Source organism: Nelusetta ayraudi, unplaced genomic scaffold (genome assembly GCF_046127955.1).
Source record: "Nelusetta ayraudi isolate G7.1 ecotype Tasmania unplaced genomic scaffold, CSIRO-AGI_Nayr_v1 ptg000007l, whole genome shotgun sequence".
NCBI classification, from domain to species: domain Eukaryota; kingdom Metazoa; phylum Chordata; class Actinopteri; order Tetraodontiformes; family Monacanthidae; genus Nelusetta; species Nelusetta ayraudi.
This window is the reverse complement of record NW_027466057.1, coordinates 3032501-3056420: the sequence shown is the minus strand read 5'-3', so window position 1 is coordinate 3056420 and position 23920 is coordinate 3032501. Positions and strand designations below refer to the sequence as shown.

The window sequence follows — 23920 nt, the reverse complement described above, 5'->3', positions numbered from 1 at the left end:
ACACTAAACTGAGGGGAACTTGAAGAAGGTATGAAGTAAAAAGAAAGAAGCAGCAGTGGGCAACCAAAAGCAAAGGTTAAATTCCGCCAGCATAATAAATGATTATTGCCCTAATAATAAAGGTGGTAATAATTTATGATAATAATAATATAGTAAACAGCCACTTTGACCCTGCACCATATTTACATTGTCTTTATAAAAAACTCCTACTCAGTGTACTATATATATTTTGCTTTGTTGCATACTGTATGTATCAGTGTGATTTCTAAACTATTCTGTACTAAGACACCGGATCAGTGCAGTACTGGGGGGGGGGACACAGACATTATGCTCTAAATGCAGCTAAAGTTGCCATGTGCTGGCATTCCCTCTCCCAGCGCACGCCGCCACGGTAGTGAAGGTTGCGCGCACAGTCGCGACTCAGCGTGTGCGTGTCCCTGAATGAAGGGGGAGGATGCAAAGCGGCGACGCTAACTTTTATATCTGTTTGGAGGACTGGCGGCAGATGGCACTTTGGGATGCTAGCAAGGCCGGCGTTACCGAGGGGGCCTTTAAAACACAGGCTTTGTCACCATCTGACTGGTGGGTGTGAACGAAGACGTGATGAAATCGGTCCAGCGGAGTAGGAAAAAAGAAGAAGAAGGGAAAAAAAAAAAAAAAAAAAAAGAAGGTGGAGGAACAAACCGGCTGGCATGAACTTTCCTGTGGGCTCACAGAATGATTAATGGAGTGCGAGAATGTTTAACCAGCGCGGTGATTCTGTCTTTCTGGAAACAACACGGATTAACTAATTAACTCGGCTGAAGTGACCCTTGCACTTGGCAGGCCTTTACAAAGCACTTTCAGTTTTCCACCGTGCTGATTCAACGTGGCACAAAAAAAAAAAAAAAAAAAAACTTTTTCCAAACACACAAATCAAACTAGCGACCATTCAATAAAGGGCATTAGGAGCAAAAAATAAATGATGCGTTTATGGAAGTAAGAACCTCCGCTGTAGGGAAATTGTTTGGCTTTAGTCCGCGTGCCCTGCTGCTGCTGCTGCCTGAGCTTTTAATAGTCAAAACAAGACGAGGACGCCATGGCAGATGTCACGTCTGTACTCTGCGGACTACTAAAGAGGTTGCCATGGCAGCCCAGGGTAGCCAGACCCTGACAAATCTATTGTGCAAAGGCTGGAAACACTGACTGCCGTTTTAGACAAACTGCCTGAATGAGGAAAAAAGACAAATAAAAGGTACAAAATGAGCTTTAACGGTGTCTTCTAACGACATCACCAGTCTCCGTCCCGTCAATGAACTCGGCTCGGTCATCGCTCGGCTCTTCGGGAAAGGAATCGCCCCCTCTGTGACGTCACAAAGGGGCACCGACGCGTCTTTCCAACGGTCCCAGGCCTGGCGGTCTTTTCCACCTCTGTTTGCAGAGCTTGAGTAAGAAAAGTCAGTGAGAAAATACCTAAAGAAAAAAATTTAAAAAAAACTTTTGAAACTTTGAACCTCCTGGTTGCACATCCGACATCACACCTAACTAAACAGAAGCTTTTCAACTCCTCAGACTTCTCAGTTGCGTCACTCCACACACGGCACCGCCCCCCCCCCCCGACTGAGTCTCCATCTTAATTGGATCTCTGTCACACGATAAGGAAAAGAGCCAGATCAAGCCTTGGGATTGAAAGGCACCCATGTTGCGTCGCATCCCCTGCTTATCTGCGAGACGGCGGCCAATGGGATTCGCCTCCAGAGGAGGGAAGTGTGATAAATCAACCTCAACATCAAGACGGCAACCCCAGCCCACTGCTGCTGCTGCTGCTGCTGCTGCTGCTGCTGCATGGTCGGAACGTCAAACGCTGCTCCAGGAAGCTACCGACGGTCAACATCCAAGGCACTGACCCATCCTGTCCATATGGTGGGGAGAAAAGCAGCAGGCTTTAATGCAGGCTGCATTAAAGAGACGGTCGACCCCCATATCCTCCAAAGCAGCAGTTTTTTTTTTTCCTTATTAAGAAGTTTCAATGACAGCCCAAATCTGTTCCAAAGCAATCAAATGAATTCCCGCAAAAAATAAAAACGCGAGCCCACTTTCTATCATGACTGGTAAATAAATTGTTGAAATGAATTGAATTGTGTGCTGCAAAATAGATACCCAACATTTTCTCAATAAATATATATGTTTGAAAATCCCTTAAAACCCAGTTTTGGAACGCTGCTCCATACAATTGGATGGGGCACACGGGCAGTGTTGTTGGAAACATGCTGTTCAACTTGCTATTTTTTTTTTTTTTTTTCCCCGTTTACTTTCCAATGGGTGGTTTTCCGTTGTGAAACTCAAGAATGGTTCTATTGATTAGAAAACGCAGACCTCACCGTCGTCGTGAGTAGTAACTCTCAAATCAACAATGAAAAAAAGAGGGTTCAATAAGATCCTTTGGGAATATTTCGCAGCACGTCAACACAAGGCTCGCTGGGAGGCTTCTCAATTTGTTTTGTGTTAGCATGGCGTCAGTAGCAGCAGCAGCAGCAGCAGCAGCAGTCGGAAAGAAACAATAAAGATTAGATTAGTCCCAGGCATGGGCGGCCTCGACAGAACACAAACTGATCCATACATCAAGGGGTGAGATCACCCGACAAAACCACCAAGTGTGCAATCGCACAAGGCGCACGAGCGAGAGTTAAATGTGGTTTTGGAGTGAAACTCGAGTCTGGTAGACGTGCGTCGCTCAGGAGCACAGCCTGCCATAAGTTTCCACGCCGTGCCAGTTTATTAGCGGTGGACCGGGTCCACGCGCCACCACATGGCTGTCTATAACCGGTGAGTGGGTGGAGAGGAGGGGGAGTAAACAGGAAGTCATTACTGCACTTCCTGCAGCTGCTTTACACCTACTGACCACATGGACTAACTGGAACAAATTCAGTTACAAACCCAATATTAGCAGGTGTTCCCTCCTCACAGGCCCAAACACATGCACACGTTTTCTTAGCACATGGCTCGAGTTCTTTTTTTTTTTTTTTTCCCTTCCTTCTTCTCCCACTCCTTCTTCTTCTTCTTCTTCTTTTTCTCCTCCCCTCTCGGAGAGCTATTTCTGAGTTTGAAAAATGAAAGGGAAACGTGCGCAAGGGCCCCGCGCGCGTTTGTTGCGGGAGGCGTCGAGCTTTTAATGGAGGTCTGCCCGCACGGAGTCAGGACGCCGTTCCCGTTTGAGGCAAACTTTGACAGCCTGCCGTCTTTGTTCTAAAGTTCAGACAGGGAAGCAGATGGCTCTTCTCAGTGTGACTTAGCGCGCTAGCTAGCGGCGGGGTGCGACTTCACCGCCTCTGGTGGTGTCACTGATACTGTATGGAAGGTAACGACCGAGCGGCAGAGCGAGCGCGGAAGCTTCTTTCAGTCACGACAAAAGGAGTCGAACCGCAATAATGCTCTTCACCGTTCCTTCCGGAGCCATTTTTTTCCCCTGCTAGCAAGAAGCTTCTTTAGCTTATTTTCACCCATCGTGAGGACGTCAGGATCGCTTTGACGGCGGTCCACCGTCGCTTTGGCGTCGTTTGGATTTTTTTTGCACTGATGGTATGAGCTTTCCGTTATTCTGTTAACAAGAATGTATCATCAAACTGAGAAAAAAATAATAAGGCAGAAGAAGAAGTCAAGAGGTGAGAACCGTGACTGCAACCTACCTTCAGTAGAAATGGAGCCGAAGTCAGGTGAAAACAAAGCAATATTTTTTTTTGAAAAAGACATGCCCACACACACACACACACACACACACACACACACACCACAATGACCCCTATCTTATAGGCCGACATACATTGACCTTTTTTTTTTCTTGCTCGACAAAGGCAAAATTAATTGACCGAATCACCCGTAATTTTTCCCCCATTTAAAAGGTTGTAATCCTTTTATGACATTTAAGTCTGTCAACGACATGACAATACTCAGCCGATTAACCTCCCCCACACACACGCACCAACACACACAGACAGACACTTGCACTCTTTCCGAATAAAAGAGGCGTCAAATTCGGAGGGGGAGAAAAAAAAAGTCCCTCCCAACCTACGGAAGAAACATTCCGCCTCTATTACTCTCGCTCTCATTCTCGCCCTGCACAAGACGTTTGGTCTTTAATGTATTTCAGAGAACATCTGCTAACTATCACTGAACCTCGTGGGATTTCCATTTAGCCCAGTTAATTACTCTATCAAGCCAGGTTCATTATCATATTCCTCCTCTTAAAAAAAAAATAAATAAATAAAAAGGTAAAAGCGACCGACACTGTGCCTATGTGTGCGTTTGCGTGCCTGTGTGTGTGTGCCAGTGGTGAGTGTGTAGGTGACTGCTGGTGTTTTAGCCGTACCATCGGTGTTAATGACGCAGAGCCCCTTCCATAGGAGCCCTGCTCCAGGAGTCAAGTGGGTACGATGTGCCTCTCCGGGGAGAAGGACGAGGCCGTATTAATCTTGATGAACAACAGCCCCGTGACTCCTGCTTGTCTGCGTCTCCCTCTCCTCTCCGGCGGAGGTTAGCTCAGGTGAGTGATGGAGCGGCCCCGCCGTCTCCGAGGGGCAGGAGCGTGCCGAGCGTTGGTCGGGAAACGAGACACCCGCCGCTTGAAAAATGTGACGCTTGCTCTTAAAAATTGTTCCGGCCTTGACGGTTGGATTCACTCAATTTTCTTTTTAATTTTTTTTTTTTCTCCCTGTCGAGATTAATAATGCCGCTCTGGAGGTTGTGCCAGCGCGCAGGGAAGCTCATTAACAGGGCAACTGTCCACCGCTGTATTACTGACCGATGTTACCGGCATCTGGGGGAGAAAAAAAAAAGATAACTGGAAAAAAAAAAAAAAAATCTGGCACTGTAAAAACAGTTTATCAGAAAGTTTAAAAGCAGCAGGGTGTGTGCAGTCGAGTGACTGCAGAGACGTTTTTTTTTTTTTTTACCCAGAAGGTCACGCTTCTCCTTAAGGGAACCACGATAATAATAAATCAATAATAATACACCCAGGAAAAAAACTGGCTGTGCCAACATGGGTGCAGAGTGGCACAAAATGACACCCTTTTGTAATGAGTTTCTGGGTGCCGCGTCATTTATAACGCGCGTCTTCGGCGAGGGACTATTGTTTTTGTCGCTGGAGGTCACGGGATTTGAAAGCGTCGCCAGCTGTTCAGCTAAGCAACCGTCGATGAAAAAAAAAACAATCACAGATCTGTCTTCTCTAATGGATGAGGTGGCAGCGTCGCGGGGTCAGCCGAGCCAGAATTTAAAAGTTTAGTCTTTTAAAACAACCTCAAGGCTCCGCGAAAAAAAAATAAAAATTAAGAGCCGGCATGAGGGATTTTTTCAGTGGTACGTTCAGGTTTAAAAACAAGAGAGAAGCAGCTACACACGACGCTTCCACCGTGTCCAAAAAAAAGTCCATCTGCCCGACATCCAGCGCGAGACGTGTTCACACATCATAACCAACCAGCTTCGTCTTCAGATAGGAGGTATGTGACAGGTTCGGTTGGAACCAAAGTGAGAAACAGCTGTTGTGGAGAAAACGCAGGAGAAGGGGAAGGAAAAAAAGGGGAAGAAGGACAAGCGAGTACGAGCTGGATGCTACAAAGTGGGAAGGCTTGCACTGAATACGACATCGCACCGCAGTTCGCCAACGCTTGTTGTTCGCCTCTCACATCCGCGTGAAGCCTCGAGCTCCGAATGGCAACAAACCTGATTGGTCAACTTCAAATGTTGCAAATGTAAAATGTTAACAGTCAAATTGACGCTTTTGCAGGCAAGAATATGTGTTTTTTTTTGTTGGTTTGTTATTTGAGATGCATTGGTGACTGAAAGTTAGTCGGTGATCACAATACTGCCAGCATGGCCACGATCGACACGGTTCGCAATGCGTTTAGAATACGAGTCTGCCTCCTCTTCAGGTGAATCTGTATTCCGCTGCGACACTGAGTCAATAGCGGGCTTTCAATTCAAACTGATTTCCATTGCATAGGGAGGCGGCGAAGGCCATGCATTTGTAACACAAAGCGCCATCGATCAAACGCCTCCTTCAATTTGCAATTATGCATTCGCCACCGCCGCCGCCGCCGCGCTGGAAACTTTTTTTTTTTTCCTCTCTTCTCTCCCCGCTCCTGCCGACGTACCTGATGCTGATGTATACAGCGGTTTCTATACGGAGGCGTAAGGATGGAGTGGGCGGGGAGGGGCACAGAGTGGCGAAATGCACCCCCTCCCCCCCCCTTTTTTTTTTGATGAGATTAGCTGAGTGGTGTACTTGAAATAACCTTTCATGCGCTGCCATTATTGTATTAATCTATTCTAAAACAATTTGGTTGAATTAATTAGGCCCTACATATTTCAGCGACGCGCGCGGGCTGCCTGGAAACAGATGGCTGCGAGGGCGAGCCGCTCCGCCGATGGATGTGTGCGGCTGGCTGGCGGAGGGGGTGAGGGGACGGAGGGTGGCGGCGGCGGGGAGGGGGGGGCGAAGAAGAAGAGAAATAGAAATGACGACAAAGGGGAGACGGAGGGAGAGGCGGCGGAGGCGGCGGCGACTCGGGGAGACGAGAGAAAGAAGGGAGGTGCGCGTCACCGACACCTGCGGACACCTGAGAGGCTGACGGGACAGTGAGGAAGAGGAAGAGGAAGAGGAGGAGTGGGGGGGGGGGCAGCCGCTCGCCCTCGTCAGGTCCTAACGCCTATCAGTTGCTCCGCAGCTGACGGGAGATTGGTAGCTTAACAACAGTTGGGCGAAGACGGCTATTATCTCAATCCTACAGTGTTCTGGATGGGTTCAACCTTGAACAGCTTGTAGATGATGAGCCTATCCATATGGTGTTTAAATCGCTCAGCGTTTCCCGAGCCATTAACCTTCAGGACACCTTGCACTCGTCTTCCTGCTTTGACTGACAGCTCCAGTGTGAGATTAGAAAAAAAACAAACAAAATGAAACTGCTGTCAAGTTATAATTTTAATAAACATATCAAATCGAGGTCTGTTTTTTTTTTTCTTGATGCAGGCAATATTTCACTCTCTTTAAGACAGAGGGATGCCGATGTCTTAAACGGTGGTAGAATTTCAGCAGGACGGCGAGGCTGGAATGTCCTCCAGCATTTGGAAGACAAATTGCAGCTGATTGCAGGGGACAGATGCAGCCCGGAAGTTTGCAAAAGCAGCAGCAAACACTTTTTTTTTTTTTTTTTCTAATATTGCAAGTTTTATTAAAAAAAAAAAAAAAAAAAAAAAAGGAGGGGGGGGAGCTCGCAACCTAAAAGTTGGGCCACTTCTGAAAAATCCAATGTTTTTAGGCAAAAGTCGCACCGACACCTTCAAAAGCAAAAGGGACTGTGGGGCAAATTGCGGCGGATATTTGGCAGGAGACGGCGGTCGGTTTTCATTTCCAATTTTGGCAACGACCGGCCGATGTCACGACGCGGGGAAAGGCTTTTTCAAAGAGCGCAGAGTGGGCGAGGACGCGGACGGGAAGTTTCACAGAGGCTGGCGCCGCTCAGAAGACGATCAGGTGTAGCGGCGGCCCGAGAGGGGGAGGAGGGGGAGGGGAGTATCGTAATTGGCCCAGTGCTGACTTATGGGCCGTGCCAGCAAGGATGCCCTCGGACCCAAAGAAAAAAGGGACAACAAAAGGAGGGAAAGTGAGAGCCGGGAGGGGAGGAGTCAATGCGAGAGGCGGAGACTGAGGGAAAGACGATACAGAGGTTCTGTCGGGGCTTTGGTTGGGTGTAGGTGGTTGGCCAACGTTGCCTCGACTCCATCCAAGTCCATGTCGACTCTTGTTTCAAGGGCTCGGTAATGGACATCAAACCACTGGCACCGCCTCCACGCCTGGGAAATTAAAGTTTTTCAAACTCCCGGCTTTGGCAGCGGAAGAGACACGCGGTCTACCTCTCACCTGAAGATGGAGGAGGAAGAGGGGACGGAGAGGCGGAGCCGCCCAGGCTCCATCTCCACGGGTCGGGAGGCTCCGGCACTGATCCAAGCCGCTCCACCTTATGGTAACATAAGATTAGCTTCTAGGCTAAGAAGGATTCGGCGAGGCTCCCAGGCTGCAGACATCGGATTTGAATCTGATTCAGTGTGAACGGCACAAATCAGACTGAATCTAATCTGTTGGGGTTTTTTTTTTAATTATGTTTTGGCCGCGTTTACATATGGTTCGGAATTGGATATAGATCTGATTTGATTTACTGAATCACCCGGAAAGTCAAGTGAACTTTTACGCGGTTACGTTACGCGTTAACGCGTAACCTTAAACTGCACCGGCTATCCGATCGGAGTGGTCGCCGGCGGTATTGCAACCGTGACGCGGGTCGACCCGTCACCAGTCGGGCGCAGGAATCCCTCGTGCCCGCTTTTATTACCTTGTTGACACCAGCTGCCGGTTCTAAGCACTTTCTAAACGCCGAGTCTGAGCGGTGGCTCAAATCGCGGAATTAATGCCGTTATTCCAGCCCAGCTTTCTTTTTGGCAGCGCTTTTAAGCTCCAGACTTAACAACAAGCCTGGGTTTTATGCATTTAGACAGCTGGTGGGAATAAGGCGCTTGCCAGTGGCATAAAACACAGTGCGCGTGTACATGTGTGCGTTTTCTCAGCGCGGCCGGCTCGTGCCTGCAGTGTGGGAGGGCATTTGAATATTAAAAAGGCGAAGGGGAAAAAAAAAAAAAAAAAAAAAAAAACTGTCTTTTTAGAAGTTGCCTGTCTGCGGTCCAAGCACGAAAAGTGCACATTTTGTCGCACTGGTCAGTCTTTTTTTTTTTTTTTCCCTTCTTCGTCTTCTTCTCCTCCTTCTTCTATTGCAGACGCGGATTCCTCCCTGGTGCTCGGCGCCACTTGGCTTTAATAAAGGTGATTAAAATGCGGTGAAAATGTGACATGCTGGAGAGCAAATGTAGCAGATTTCGCCTTCCTCCTCACCAGTTTGACACTCAACTTCCAGTCCTTCCACACTTTTTCCACCCTCTGCTTCTTCTCGCAGGCAGGCGGGCGGGCGGGCGGGCGCACACGCGCAGCCAAAGTGCCAACAAAAATGCGCATTGCTGTCTGCGTCCGCAGACACACGCAAATGCGAAAAAAAAAGCACACACTCACACACTTTTCTGTATTCGCGCACGCACACACACACACACACACACACACACACATGCGCGCAAACTAAGCAATTCTGCATAGCAGCTGTACCTCTCCTTATGTTTGGTAAAGTGTTGATCCCAGTTCTTCTCTCGCACACACACTGAACATATGTCAGTCACAAACAAGGCGCGCTCAGTTTTTTCGCTTCGTCGGGAATAAAAGAAAGGGAGAAAGAGAAAAAGTTTCCTCCCCCCCCCCCCGGAACTCGCGCCGAGGGACCCCGAGTGATACGTGGAGGTGACCTTGCCGCCGCGTCTGCGCCGGGGAAGTGCAGACGCCGATCGGCGCGCGGTTACAAAGGGAGGATCTGAGATGCCTTAGGTAAAACAAATACCGACTCTGATAGCTGCCAGCAGCACCTGTCTGATTTACATTTCCTAATTGCAAATGAATCACCAAAGAAACATCTCACTGGCACCGGCAGGCGGCACGACACGGAGACGGGCTTCACCTGAAGGGAAGGGCGGCGTTTTCTTTCGTTTTTTGGTTTTTTTTGTGTGTGTGTTTTTCGTAGAAGTATTTAAAGGGGGCTCAGGGAACTCGAGCACGAGTCTCCTAAACTCTCACCAAATACGTGGAGGGATGCAAATGTTGTGCTTACGTACTTTTGAGGAGTTTGAGTTTCAGCAGGCGCTCTTTGCCAGCAGGCCACCTTTCTGCTGCCGCTGAGTTCGGTACGGCTGACCAGTGGTCATGGTTAGGATTTTAAAAAGGTGAAAAATTTCCGAAAATGCAGATTTTAATAAAAAAAATAAATAAATAAAATGAAAAAATATATATATTGTTCACAAACACACCAAGCAGACGTTGCTGCAGGATGAAGACTGCTGGGGAGCGTCCAGGAGCTGAGGAGGCCCCAACTGGTCGGACGGGTTCAAAGTCGACAGTCAACAACAACCTGCCACCCCCTCCAGCTCTCTCTCTCTCTCTCTCTCTCTCTCTCTCTCTCTCTCTCTCTCTCTCTCTCTCTCTCTCTCTGGGAAGATACAAGCAAACAACACCTGTCCCGATGATGTCATGGGTATCCCATGCTTGCCCCCGAGACATGTTCGGTTCCTCACCTTTCTCTGCCCTCCCTGGATAAACACACACCCTGTTCCCACTCGTCGCCACTCCCAACAGCCCAAATGCCGTCTCTTCCCTCTGGGATAGGGAGGGGGGGGGGGAAAGACGACTGGCAGGGAGCTAAACGTTCCGCTAAAATGTTATTTTTCATTCTATTTGAATGCCTAAATACGTGACTGCTAAGGAGGTAGCATCAATGCTAACGTTATCAATGCACGCTAGTCGCCGTCACCTGGTTGCTATCTTTGGCTGTTTTAAAGCGGCGAAGTGAGCTTTGTTTTGCCGTTTGAACCGTGTTCATACAACAGTAACAATATCATCCATTTTGAATTTAGCTTTTTGACTTGGGGAGAGAGAATTTTGTCCTGTTCAACAGAAGCAGCGTTTAGCCAACAGATATTTCAGTTCTTTGTCCGAACTCCAACAATAAGAGATAATCATCAAATAAAAAATGACCTGTGCGCATCTGACGTCATTTTATTTCATTTGCTATCCTAAAAGGCCACGTCAGCAGGTAAAGAAAAATAAAAAATAAAAGGTTTGGAGGCCAGTTTGACCCACGGCTCCTTCTCCATTTTCTTTCCACCGAGAGATAAGGCTTTGTGGTTGTGAGCCGGCCGGCTGCGATTTGGTATCATGGCACGATGACACTGCACAGAGAGACACACACACACACACACACACACACACACACACACACACACACACACACACACACACACACACACACACACGACCCGAGCAGCAGGAAACAAGAGAGGAGCAGCTGTGAGCTGCACTCATCAGACCAGATTGAGGGAGACGCAGGCAGCCTGGTAAACAGACACAGATGTACAGACCTGATCAGAACGGAGCGGGACAAAGAGGAAGGTCACTCCTGCACCACGGGAAGGTTGCGACAAAGTCAACGGCACTTTGCCTGCGAGACTCGCGCTGCGCAGTGGGAAACAATCGTTTCGACCGCCGCCAGCAGAAGCCGCTTCCCTGGGATTCTGAATGTCATCTGGTGCCGTATTTCCTACATATCGAACACTGTTTGCAAATACACTTGGGAGTCTGAGGCCTGAAAAGAAATGCTGACGGTCGATCTTCCACCAATGGGCTCAGACTCACCAGATCGGGCCCTGCCTTTCATTCTAGCGTGCTCTCTAAGACAATAAAATAAAAGCATATCCGGTGTCAGCCGGGTCACACCTCCAGTTTGTAAGAACGGAGCGTGGTGGGAAACCTCTGCCGTCGGGAGGAAACAAAACGTCCGTCACCGACGTCAGCTGAGACGCGTCACCTCCCTGGAGGTCTGCAGCGTCACCGAGAGACACTCGGCTCGGTGTCGTCAGGAGGTTGTGCTTCAGGCTCAACTGCCAGACTTCCCACACAGACACAGACACACACACAGACACATACACAGACTCTTTGTTTGCGCACCGTTTTTAATCAAATGACGGGGATTATTGAAACTGTCCAACACAATAAATAACCCTGCGGTGGATCCCCCCCCTCCGCTTCCCCCCCGGGGCCTGAACTCGCTCGGCGCTCGTTCTGACGTCGGAAAAGGCACCTCGGCGACTCGCGCGCCGCCTGTTTGCACTTTTTCCGGTTCTTGAATAAACAGCGAGAAAAACTGCTACAAAATGCTTGCAAGTGGCGCTGAGCGATTCCAGGCCTCCAGGCTCCACTAATGTCTAACCAGTCTGAGGTAAACATTTACCTGAAGAGCTGATCAGGCATTAAAGACTGATCACCACCTGGAGCAAAACCATCCACCGATTCCTGACTTGACATGCTAATAAGTTATTCAGGTGCGAGTGCGTGCGTGTGCGTTCCGATGCGAGCGCGCACGCACGCACACACAGACACACGGGAACACGCCAGGATGTTTGTAGCCCGCAGGAGGTAGAAGTGAAAGACCACCAACTGAACAACGAACCAGGTGGTGAAATCAAAGACAAGACAAGTCGGTCCAGCAACTGCTATCCTAAAAGAGCCAGACTTCAACTTCGGGGGGGTTGGATCTGAAGTCTTTGCAGCTGCTGCTACTGAAAAACATCTGAGGCTCCGGGAGACAAACATGTTGCCGCACAGCGGCAACATCACTTTTGCAAAGGGATCAATAGACGTGCTGGCATCAAGCGGGAATTAGTTGTTTTTTTTTTCTTCTTCTGCTCAGTCCCAACGAAGGAAAGTCAGAGAAAATAGCCGTGAATGTTTTGCGCAATTCCTTTTTGTTCAACTTTTGAAACGAGCATATTTCGAATGTCCAACCTTAAACCCATGCAAATGAATGTAGCATGGTGGTACGGAGTTGGAACGAGTCTGGAGTTCACTCATCCATGAAGGTTCAAAGACAGGCATGGGCAAACTACGGCCCAAGGGAAACTTGAAGAAATTATATTAATAGTCAGTAAGTCATAAAATAGCTGTATTTCATCCATGTTTTCATTGTTTTAAGAGTCATTTCAAAAAAGAGCTAAATACCATCAAAGACACTGATCTTCAATAGACATTAAAGCTACATAATATGATGTCTACATGTCCCTCATACATATTTATAGGCCCCTCTGTCAAATTTTAGAACCCATTGTGACCCAACAGTCAAAAGGTTTGCCCACCCCTGTTCAAAACGTAGCGCTAAATCCTTAGCATTAGCTGTAAGCAGGTTCAACTCCCACTGTATTCCACATTCTGAACGAGACAAAGCCTGAATATCTCCTACGGTGGTGCTGAAATTATTGAGGGATGTTTTTTAGGTCTGGAAGAATTGACTTTACCTCCTTCTGGAGTTGACTGTCAGGCTTTACGCAACATTATCGTTGGAAAACTCCGGCTAACTCTGACATCACGTTGGTCCGCTAGCTCGCGAAGAGCTAAAAGGCGGTTGCACACATCCAACTTTTTGTATTCAAGTCTGGATATGCGAGTCTGAGCTTTCGTCCCCCAAAAGTAGCAGAAGAGCAGCCGCTGCAGCGAGGATTTGGACGCTCGCTGCTTCGCGCTCAGCCGCGATTAAACCCGCACTCGCCGAGGTGCGGATGTCGCCCTCCCATCTGCACTCAGCCGTAATCCTCCGACAAAAGTGTTAACAGGCCGGGGAGAAGTCGGTCGGCCTCCAGCAAAAGCAGCAACTTTCCCTACCCACCATCACCTTGAAAAAGCCGGAACAAGCGCCGAGCCCGCGGCGGACCCACGACATATTCTCATTAAGCAGCTCCACCGTTGTGGGATGTCATGGCTATTAATTCTATCTGAGCTTCATTAATCCACATTTTGCCGTCCACCCCCACCAAGTCCTTCATCATCATTTCGCTGCTTGCCAGCGCGGCCTCTGGAGGCCAAAACACAAGCAGGGTCACGCCGCCGCCCCCCCGCGCACATGCAAAAAGCACGGGGCAGTCAAACGGGTCATCCATCTCAATCACACCGCCTCATCGCGTGACATTACAGGGGTTAAAAAAAAATAATATTAATACATACACACAAAAGTAAAACAGCCAAGTGGTCCAGGACACGGAGCAAATGTTCAAACAAACACAAAAAGTTGCCGGGTTTGTTGCGAATTTGTCAACTCGCAAGGTGGTTCGCATATCTGATGTGGAGCTGAAGGCCAAAGTCGGAGGCACGAGGAGAGAGGAGAGAGGAGAAAGGAGAGAGGAGAGAGAGAGAGAGAGAGAGAGAGGTTCAGCCGCAATCAGGAGGAGAGAGAGAGAGAGCGAGAGAGACGGCGCTCGCTGTCGGGAGAAGATAACACAAGTCCCACGTACAGACAATTGAGTCGAAGTGAAAAGAGCTGACGCCTATCGAGAGCGTCGGTCCAGGTGGGCGATGATCGGCCGCCTCATTGTTCCAGCCGATCGGAGCCGCTCGCCGTTATCTGAGCGCCAAGTGCCTCCGATTCGCTCGGCGAGATGAGCGAGTGAGAGAGAGAGAGAGAGAGAGAGAGAGAGAGAGGGAGGAATAGAGAGACGCCGTGGAAAATAAAGGGGTTCGGAAAGTGAGGAGGCCGGACTGATAGAAATGTGCCGTCCGCCGGCCAGGAGCAGACCAGGTTGTGAGGAAATGGAGACATTGGTTGATGGTGTTTTTAAAAGAAGAAAATCATCTAGAAATACTTTGGAACAATCTGTGTCTGTCTTGTCAGCGGAGCCAAAATAAATGAGAAAAGTCCGTCCATTACTCCCCTTTTTTTGCTGGAGCTCTGCAGAGTTTCCTGGTTGATTCATCGTGCCTGGCTGCTCCGCTGGAGTCCCAGGGTAAAAAAAAAACAAATCTGACTTTGAAAAATGTTTTTTTTTTTAAATAAATAAATAAAAAAATAAATAAAGCCATGGAGCGTTCAGTGCAAAAACTGTGTTGACTGTTGCTTCGTCAGGCGTTCACGTCAGCTGATATTTGACCCACTTTGACAAACTTTTAGGCGTTCAGGAATGTCCATGAAGATTTATTGTACAATGTGTCCCCCAAAAAGTGCTGTTTGTTATTCTACTAATTCTACTTCTTTACGGCCTTTTACTGACCTTCCCAAAAATGACTTTTGTCAATTTATCTTCATTTTGACCGACCTCAAACGCTCAGTACGTTCCCGCAATGGCAGACACACATGTATTTTTTTTTGTCGTTTTATTTATTCAAAAAAGACACAAAGACACAACATCGGTCAAAAACACTTCCACAAGTCAGGTTCAGTTCACAGAAACGCGTACAAAATGTCATTTTCCAGGCCACTGCCCACCTGCACTGTAGCCTTAGCACAAAAGCCTCTGCGTCTCAGAGAGCACGTATCAAGTGCGGGCACGCGTGCTTAAGACGAGCGCGGCGGCACTGTAAGTATATATAATAACCGTCCCAGACCACCCACCCCACCTCCACCTCCACCACCACCACCCCCCCGTTCCCCCCGAGTCCTCAGTGCGGTGACGGAGCAGATGTTAAGAGTAACGAGAGTGGAGATTAACCAATAATTGTTAACACATAAATCACAGCGGAGGAGGAGGAGGAGGAGGAGGAGGAGGAAGAGCGGCGGGACAAAGAAGGATAAACGGCGGCAGAGAGAGAGAGAGGGAGAGAGAAGGAGAGAGAGAGAGAGAGAGGGAGGGAGAGAGAGAGGGAGAGAGGAGAGAAAGAGAGAGAGAGAAAGAGAGAGAGAAGGAGAGAAAGAGAGAGAGAAAGAGAGAGAGACAGAGAGGGGGGGAGAGGGAGAGAGAGAGAGAGAGAGAGAGAGAGAGAGAGAGAGAGACAGACAGAGAGGGGGGGAGAGAGAGAGAGAGAGAGACAGAGAGAGAGAGAGAGAGAGAGAGAGAGCCTCGTTGTCGGTGAAAGGCGAAGCGAGAGCGATACTGAGGCTTTTCGCCGCTCTCAACGTTTTGGGGGGGAAAACGGCTCAACTGATCTGATCAGCGGTGTTTATGGAGTGAGCGGGGATCATGTTTGGTGGTGGTGCATGTGTGTGCGTGTGCGTTTGGGGGGGGGGCGCGATTATGACAATAGCGGCTGCGAGCGCTATTGTCTGCGCCCCAGAGCTAATCGCCGTCACGCAAGCTGCCGCCCGGCGGCCGGCGGATCCAAAGAGGGCGGTGACACACTTCCAACACCGCGTGCTGCCACTGTCGTCGTCCCACCCACCACCAACAACAACAACAACAACAACAACACAACAAAACAACAACAAGCAAACAAAACAGAGAAAAAAACACACGGGTCACCAGATGAGGGGCCCGCTCGACATCAGGGGCCTCCTGTAGGTGTGTGTGCGTGCGTGCGTGCGTGCGTGCGTGCGTGTGTGCGTGCACATCTGATTGCCTAGCGTGTCCCTCTCCCTATTGCTGCCTTGATTGTGTAATAAACTTTATTCAGTTAAGCGTGAATTATTGTTAATTGAACTAAAAAGTCATTTTCTTAATTGAAACCGGGGGACGGGGGTGGGTCGTGGGGGGGGGGCGGGGGGGGTTAACGATGTGAAGGAGCGCTACTCTCTCGCTCTCTCTCTCTCTCTCTCTCTCTCAGACTTTATCATGTCTAATTCTTTTTCCCCATTACAGCGTTTGTCACATAGATGTATTTACGATGAATCTGTCCTCTTTTAGGCCCCATTGCTAAACACTGAAACACTAAACACTTATCCTGTCTCTTTCTATGTGCTCATCTTTTTATCTTAATGTGTAAAATGTAATTATTATTTTTTTTTTACTTCAGGGAGCCTTTTATAACATCATGCCACGGGGACGAGCGTTCAGATGTGAACTAGCTTTCAGGCTGTAACTCTGGCTTGTTTACAAAATGATTTAGTTTTGTTAATATGCACTGTCGATTGATCAAATCAGCTAAACTGAAACTGAAACTGAAACAAGTTCATTTTTTGGGGGGGCCCCTCCCACTCCCATCCCATCACTGTAAATCCCGCTTTCCATGAGCAACACGTCGCGGCTGGAACGAGCGGCTCCAGCGAAGTCGCTTGGCTGCCAGAATTTGGAGGCGCCGCCGTGCTGCATGTATCCTCTTGCAATGTGCAACACCTTTGTTTGCACATAAGCTATCGTGGACCCTTAGCTTCATCACTGCGCAGCCAAGTTGCTCACAGATCATGTGACTAAACCCCAAGCCCCTCATGTAAACCATGTATGCATTTGAATTAAACAGTGTTTCTACCAGAGATGCTTCCTCTGGGTCTCCCCCATCCATCCATTCCCCTGAATATCTTTGCATCCTATATTCTCATAACCCTCGGACGCATGCAAACACAACAATTCCCGTTTTTTTCAGACAGGATGGCAAAATTGCAGAGTTGGAAAAAAGGACATTGACTTAGAATGCGGAGAGATTGGTACACGTGGATGTCGCAGAACAACTGCAGAGCTCCTGCTCAAATGTTAACACATACAGAACACCTCCCCGTCTCACACGCGCACGCACACACACACACACACACACACACACACACACGCACACACACACACACACACACACACAGACAGACACTCTACGAGGGAGGAAGTGATATTGACTTTCCATTAAGGGCCTGCCGACTGTGCAGACAAAAGGATGCAACCAAAGTTCCAGCTGCCGAAGCTAAAACATCCGCTCACGACGTGCCGGACGTGAACCAGCTGCATTCTGGCCGGAATCAATTTTCCGAACTCACGGTGCAGAGAGTCTATTTCATTTTTAAGATTTGCATATGTAAAACATGTGCAAAGCGAATGGAATGCATGCAATTATTTATGTGACGTCTGTAATTTCTTTTCATTCCCTTCCTATAAAGTGACATTTTCTCTTTGACTTGGTGGACAATCGCAGGTACTGTTGCCCTTTGCAGTTCCCACCTCGATGAATTAGCCCCTCCCCCCTTCGTACGCTACCGTGCTACGACGGCCAAGACGAGGCCTTCAAAATGAACTGGATGTTAATGAGATCGGCACAGCGGCACGCACGCACATACACACACACACAGACAGAACACCGCCGTGCACCGCGTCCGTCCCCGCTGATCCCTGCCGCACTGACACATGACCTGCGCGGCTATGAACATTCTTGTCGAACAATAGCGGCTGTCCTCTGCTATTTGTCTGTCGGCGAGGAACGTCTGAGCCATCTCACACCTTGTCAGTCATAAAGGCTGCGTGCGTGTGCGTGTGTGTGTGTGTGTGTGTGCGTGTCGGGGGTGGCAAGAGGAGCACCATTACCAGCGATCTGGGCCCCGTGTCTTGCCAGGGTGAATAATCGCGTCTGACATGTCGTGAATAGGGAGGAGCTTTATCGCAGTGATCTGCTGTGCACCCCCTGTGTGTACCCACACACGCGCACACACACGCACATATTAGGGCCCCTCTGAATGATTTAAGGGGCCTGTTAATAATGCAGGGGCTCCTAGAGCTAATTAGGTAAGTAGCGGAGGGCGCCGGCTGTGACGCCTCGGCTCACTAATACGAACTGTGAAGGAATGAAGGCTCGGCTGCATAGTCTCTCACACACACACACACACACACACACACACACACACACACACACACACACACACACACACACACTGTTTCTGTTTCAGCCCCCCCCGCCACCCCACCGCCTCATCCCTAAACCCTCAGCGACGGCCCCTGATTATTTTTCAAAGAGGCGTAGATAAGGAGAAAGGAGCGGATTCCCTCTCAACCCGACCGTCGCACGCGTGATCAATTAAACGGGACTTAGCGGAGGTAATAGGTAACGCCTGTTCGCCGTGGCTCCCACCTCACTTCCCCTCCCCTCCCTCGAGATATTTGACAGGCCCCCGATGGCAGCGTGGCTGAAGGCAGGTAGCAGGCAGGAGCAAGAGGGGGAGGTGGAGGAGGAGGAGGAGGAGGAAAGAAAAATCAATAGAAAATGATCACCCTGAGAGGGAGCAAGCGGAGAGAGGCGAGGTTGGGGTCGCCCCCGCCGCCCCGCCGACTCCCCCACGCCGTCACGTGTGCCGCCTCCTTCTTTCCCAGCCTCTGAGCGGCGCCGCGGCTGTCAGCCGTGTAAGTGCACTGTCAGGGTGATTAGAGAGCAGCGCGGCCCCCAGACGGAGCGCGGCAAACCTCCAGACAAGCCCTCCAGAGACGAAGTGCCACAACAAACCTCAACCCAGGGTCAAGCCTGCTTTGTCAGCCCCCTCTACCCAACCACCGCCCCACCCCACCCCACCCCACCCCACCCGGCCGCCAGCCAGCCAGACGGGCCCCTCCGGTGCAGAACCGAGGAGCCACCTAGTAGCCGCGCGCATGATATATAGCTGCTTCACTCTACCTCCCCCAGGTAGAGACAATTACATCAATATGTTCGTTCTACCGGTGATGCAGAAAAAAAAAAAAAAAAAAAAAACGTAATTCCCGTCTTATCAGTTCCGGTTTGTGGCCGCGCAGCTGATTTATTCTTTTTCCCCGACGCTCTGAGATAAGGATGAGACACTTTCCTAACGACTCCTCGCTGGAGAAATAAGCAGCGTAAACAGTTTACAGTGATCATACTGCATCGGGGGAAATTCCTCCCAAACACTCCGGCAAAGGGGACTTGAAAGAGTCGACGGCAATGATGCACTCACGTAGCGCCGTCGCAAGGATAAAAAGGAGAGCTTTAGTCTAAATATCTCAATGAATAGAAGCAGCTAGCTAGCTAGCTAGCCGGTAAGTCGACTCTGCCTTCAGACATGCAGCTGTGGTCAAAAGTTTACATGCACTTGTAAAGAACAGAACGCCATGGCCGTCACTCAGAGGAAGTGAAGGGGCCATGCATGCTACGAAGCTAATTTGATTGACACAACTTTCTATATCCACCAAAATTGATCGAGTCATGTTGCTGTGTGTATATTTTTGACCCGTCAAATTTTGGTCACATTTTCAGTGGACCCATGATAAATTCATGAAATTTTCCTCTTACTGCCACCCCAATAAATGGCCACAAAAATGTGTTGAAGATTCAGAGGGTTAGGAAAATAAAAGCCTGCTGCCATCTTTCACAATCCTTGAGCCGAAATGTCTCGACGTTAATTAATCCGTGACTTAGCGAACCCTCCCAACCAAACACGGGATATAATTTCCTTTTATTTTCTCATCCAGGCTGAATGTGTGCGGTTGACAGGTAGGTATTCACACCAGAACTACCGCCTTTCAATCTACATTTTTGCCCGTTTTCACCCCCTCCCCAGTGCCTGCAGCGCTCACTTGTTGACAGATTACTCATTAGCGTGATACAAACTTTCGGCGCCGTCTGCAGTTTCTAGCGTTTGCTCTCCCTCTCTCTCTCTCCCAACCTGCATGTTGGAGCCATGGCCTGAGGGCCGACTGTATCTCATCTCATCACAACCTCAACAGGTGAGGACACAGACAACGTGGCACCGCACCGCACCCCACACACACACACACACACACACACACACACACACACACACACACACACACACACACACACACACACACACGCAGACACACAGTCTTGAGATTTATGGCAGAATTACCTTAATTTTGTCAAGCAACACATGGGAATGTCAACACATGCCACTGTACTGTCTCATGCCTAGAGTTTAAAAAAAGAAATCCATCTCGACAAACTCACCAATACAGTAGCTGCGTTTCCATTATAGTTTATTTTCGCAAAATAAAGTGAGAAGAGATAAAAGAGCTTCTTCTTGGTGGACGACACTGTCTTTCCACCATCAAAGTGGCTCAGTCAAGAGTTTAGGTCAACACATCTCATCAGCAGAGAGCTTCTGTGCCGCTGCGACCCGCCAAAACTAACAGCGGTACATCCGACTGGTCCACTTGGCTGTGAGAGACGGAGGAAGTCGTCAAATCGCCTTCCAAGCGTTGCACTTTCCTTTCTACACTTTCCTTAACGGACAGAAATGTCAGATGGACCCCAAGAGTTTGGGGAACACCGGGGTTTGGAACCTTCAGCCATCACGTTCACCACTCCATTCTACGAAGAGGCAGTGGGACAAAAAGGCCGAACTAGATCAATTGTGTCCATTATGTCTTCGGTTTTAATTGGATTTGTATATTTCTTTTAGTCAGACATAGGTTTTTATTACCTTTTGACATGTTTTGAAAAAAAAACTGTCTCTGACTAAAAGAAAGATACATCCAAAAGGCAAGGAGAGAGAAAGGGACAAACATCCTTCAAAGATCAAAGAGTTCCTTCCCTAAAGTCAAGAAGGGAAAACAAAAAATGAAAGAACATCCTGTTGGAAGGATGAAGGATGGCTTCACAATGATTCAACGGCGGTCGGGCTTGGCGGCATCATTTGCAGAAGAAGTTTGTAACACGGCACAAAGGCCGTCCTCGTCAATACGGCCGAGTGCTTGTCGTCAGACGGCGAGTAATCGGGAATGATCGGCTAAAGGATGGGAGAGTGGCAAACACACGGCCTGGCGAGTGCAAATCATCGCTTGCAGAAATGGGAAGTTGTTCACGGCGATCCGCGTGGAAGGCAGCGAGAGTTTGCCGGCGCTCTTCTCCTTTTTATATTTGCTTTCTAAAGAGGAAGCGTTTAGGATGTGAGCCAGATGGGCACACAGCACTATTGTATGGTTGACAGAGGGACGACCTTGTCGCGTCTGCCCGCGAGTGTGTGTGTGTTTGTGTGTGCGGGCGTGTTTAATCAGACAGAAAGAGAGAGAGAGAGAGGGAGAGAGGGAGGGATTAGAGACCCGGCACCTGGCAGGTAGAAACTCTGCCTGCACTCAGTCAAACACGGCGCGTTGCTCTGCGCAAGCAAACTGCTGTGTCACCGTGTGTACGATGACAACGACGACAACAACGAGCACGGTCGCACACCTGCGTTCCAATCAGAGATCGCAGCCCAGACGTGACCTTCCACTGCCAAAATTCACTTCAATGTCTTCGGATAGTGGGAAAACTATTTTTTGCTAGCGTCATTTTTTCCGTTTTTTTTTTTTTTTTTTTTTTTTTTTCATTTGCTAAATTCCGCACACCTCTCGGGATAAATCCTTTGTGATGTCACAAAGGGGCAGCCCTATGAAGCAGATGAACCACCCCTCAACAATTTGGGGGAAGTCACTGAGTGACTCTGAAACTCTTCTGTATCTTTTTCACGCAGAGTTTCCGAAAAAAACGTGTTTGCCGACAAACAAAACAAAACAAAACAAAACAAAACAAGCTCTTTTGCTCCTGTCGCTCTACCCGAAAGAGCGCCGAGCCCCCCCCCCCCCCTCCCCCTCCAACCCCCCATCTGCTGCGGCCTTCCCCAACATCATCAGCGTTAAGGTAAAAACAAACACAATAATTGGGCTAATTAAGATCCGGGGAGCTCAGGAGCGACAGACGCGACAGAGAGTCGGAGCGTCAGAGAAGATTGAGGCGGATTAGAAGAAGGTCAAAGTGGAGACAATCAGGCTGTAATTTGTGTTTTATCATTTCTTAATTTTTTTTTTGGAGGGAGCAATAAAAGACTGGCGAAGATACGGGAAGGGGAAAAAAAAAACAAATGAGATTTTCAGCAAGGTGATAATACATTTTAGGAAAAGATGAGGGAGGCGGCAGGGGATGAGGGGGATTTTTTTTTTTTTTTTTTTGGCGGGGGGGGGGGGCAGGGGGGTGCTGGGGAGGGAGGCTTCGCAGTGGCGCCCGTCACTCTGAGGGCCAGCGTGGGACAATCAGCGATGATGACGGGGGCACGGACCTGTGTCAGCACGCTGAACTCATCCGTCAATCAAGGCTCGCTCTGCCCGACGGGGGCGACAGGGACGGTGGCGACGGGGGCCGTCATCCCGCTGAGAGGAGGCAGAGACGGACGAGCGACTGTTCAGCACGCCGCCGCGTCGTCGTGGGCGGCGAATCCGCAAGACGCTCGAGTGGCAAATGAGTCAAACTGGGAAACTGCGCTGAAGCGCTCGCTCACCAGGAAGTTTTTTTTACAATCACGTATCGCTGCCATCAATATCCTTCCTACTGTTACTCAATACCAATCTGAATTTCCTTAACATGCAGGAGGTCTATAACAATAATAATAATAATAATAATGTTGCCTTGTCCGTAGAGTTCCATGATTGAGAAATAAAACCAAACTGCACAGGGTGAAGAAAAGTTGTGTTATGAAGGTTTTGATTAGAGTTAACAGAGGTGCGGGGGGGGTGGGTGTGTGTTAACCCGACAAGCATTATGTGTGTTTTCACAACCGCGCAAATAGAACTTTCAATACCGGTGACTTCAAGGAATAACAAATCAAAACTCAGAGACTCTTATTTTCCAGTGTGTTCAGCAGTGATACAGCCACTCGGTAAGCAACCGGCCATCTGAGGTGCACAGCAACGCTGATGCGGCCCTCGGTGGGAACGAGTCCGACACCCCTGTTTCACAGTGTCTGCATTGTTCTGCGGGCCGGCCGGCCGCCGCTTCTCCCGGTTCCATTTCAGCCGCGCTCTTTGGGAAACAAAATATTTGAAGTCTCTATCCTTAGCGAGGCAACGTGACACTCTGTGAACTTGTTGTTTAGCGGCCAGAAGGACCCAAATGAGTCATCACGCAGCTATCCAGGACCACAACCCTGCAGGCCACCGGGGAACGCGGGGGGTGGGGGGGAGGACGAGGAAGGGAACCGGCGCATTACGACACAATGGGAACGGCAGGGAGAAAAAAAAAGGAAAGAAAAGACTGTAAACTATCCCACAGTCGGCGCTCGCTGGAGCTCCGCCGATGCTGTTTTCAATTAGCAGCGTACGGATTCTCAGTGTTGGTCGACCGCATCATTTCAAGTAAATGCAACCATAACTCGCAGGCCGCAATGTTTGGCTTGGCCATGGGGGCATGTGGAAATCTTCCGCGCTCTCTCTCCCGTCAGTGGTAGCCACCGGGGGAAGTCCTTTTTGGTGCCGTTCCCCCGACTCCGGGGGCCGCAGACAGAAAGTCTCCCTCGGATGCTCGGCAGGGAGGGGACGCTAATCCGAAACATGCCCACTTGACTCCGGCGAGCGCCAGATTAGAAGGAAAATGCCCAAAACGGTGACCAAAATACGTTGGCGTTACAATCAGATTAAATTCATAAGCAAATGAGGATTCCTGAGCCCCTGCTCCCCCCCCCCGAGCGAGAGAAGCTGTCTTGGAGCAGGCGCAGAGCAGGGCTTCCAGCGAAGTCAACTTTATTTGCTCACGGGATCGACCAGCCGGCTTCTCCGAGCGCCAGGCGGCACAGCGGTTCAACGACAGTCGGCGGCACGGGTCCCCCGGTCCAATTCCGAGCCGTGCCAAAGCCTTCCGGTGCAT

The 23920-nt window shown here is 49.3% G+C and overlaps 1 protein-coding gene across 3 annotated transcripts in view; it reads left to right on the top strand.

The window, feature by feature from the left end:
- The window catches only part of rps6ka1 (ribosomal protein S6 kinase a, polypeptide 1), a 377179-nt gene that overhangs the window by 224324 nt on the left and 128935 nt on the right, over positions 1 to 23920 (top strand). For 2 of the 3 annotated variants that reach the window (XM_076017897.1, XM_076017898.1), the window contains one exon: positions 17804 to 17822. The exons of the other annotated variant lie outside the window; for it this stretch is intronic. The gene's annotated coding sequence lies outside the window, so the exon portion shown is untranslated. Of the gene's footprint in view, positions 1 to 17803; positions 17823 to 23920 lie in introns of those variants that run through there. 3 annotated transcript variants of the gene reach the window in all.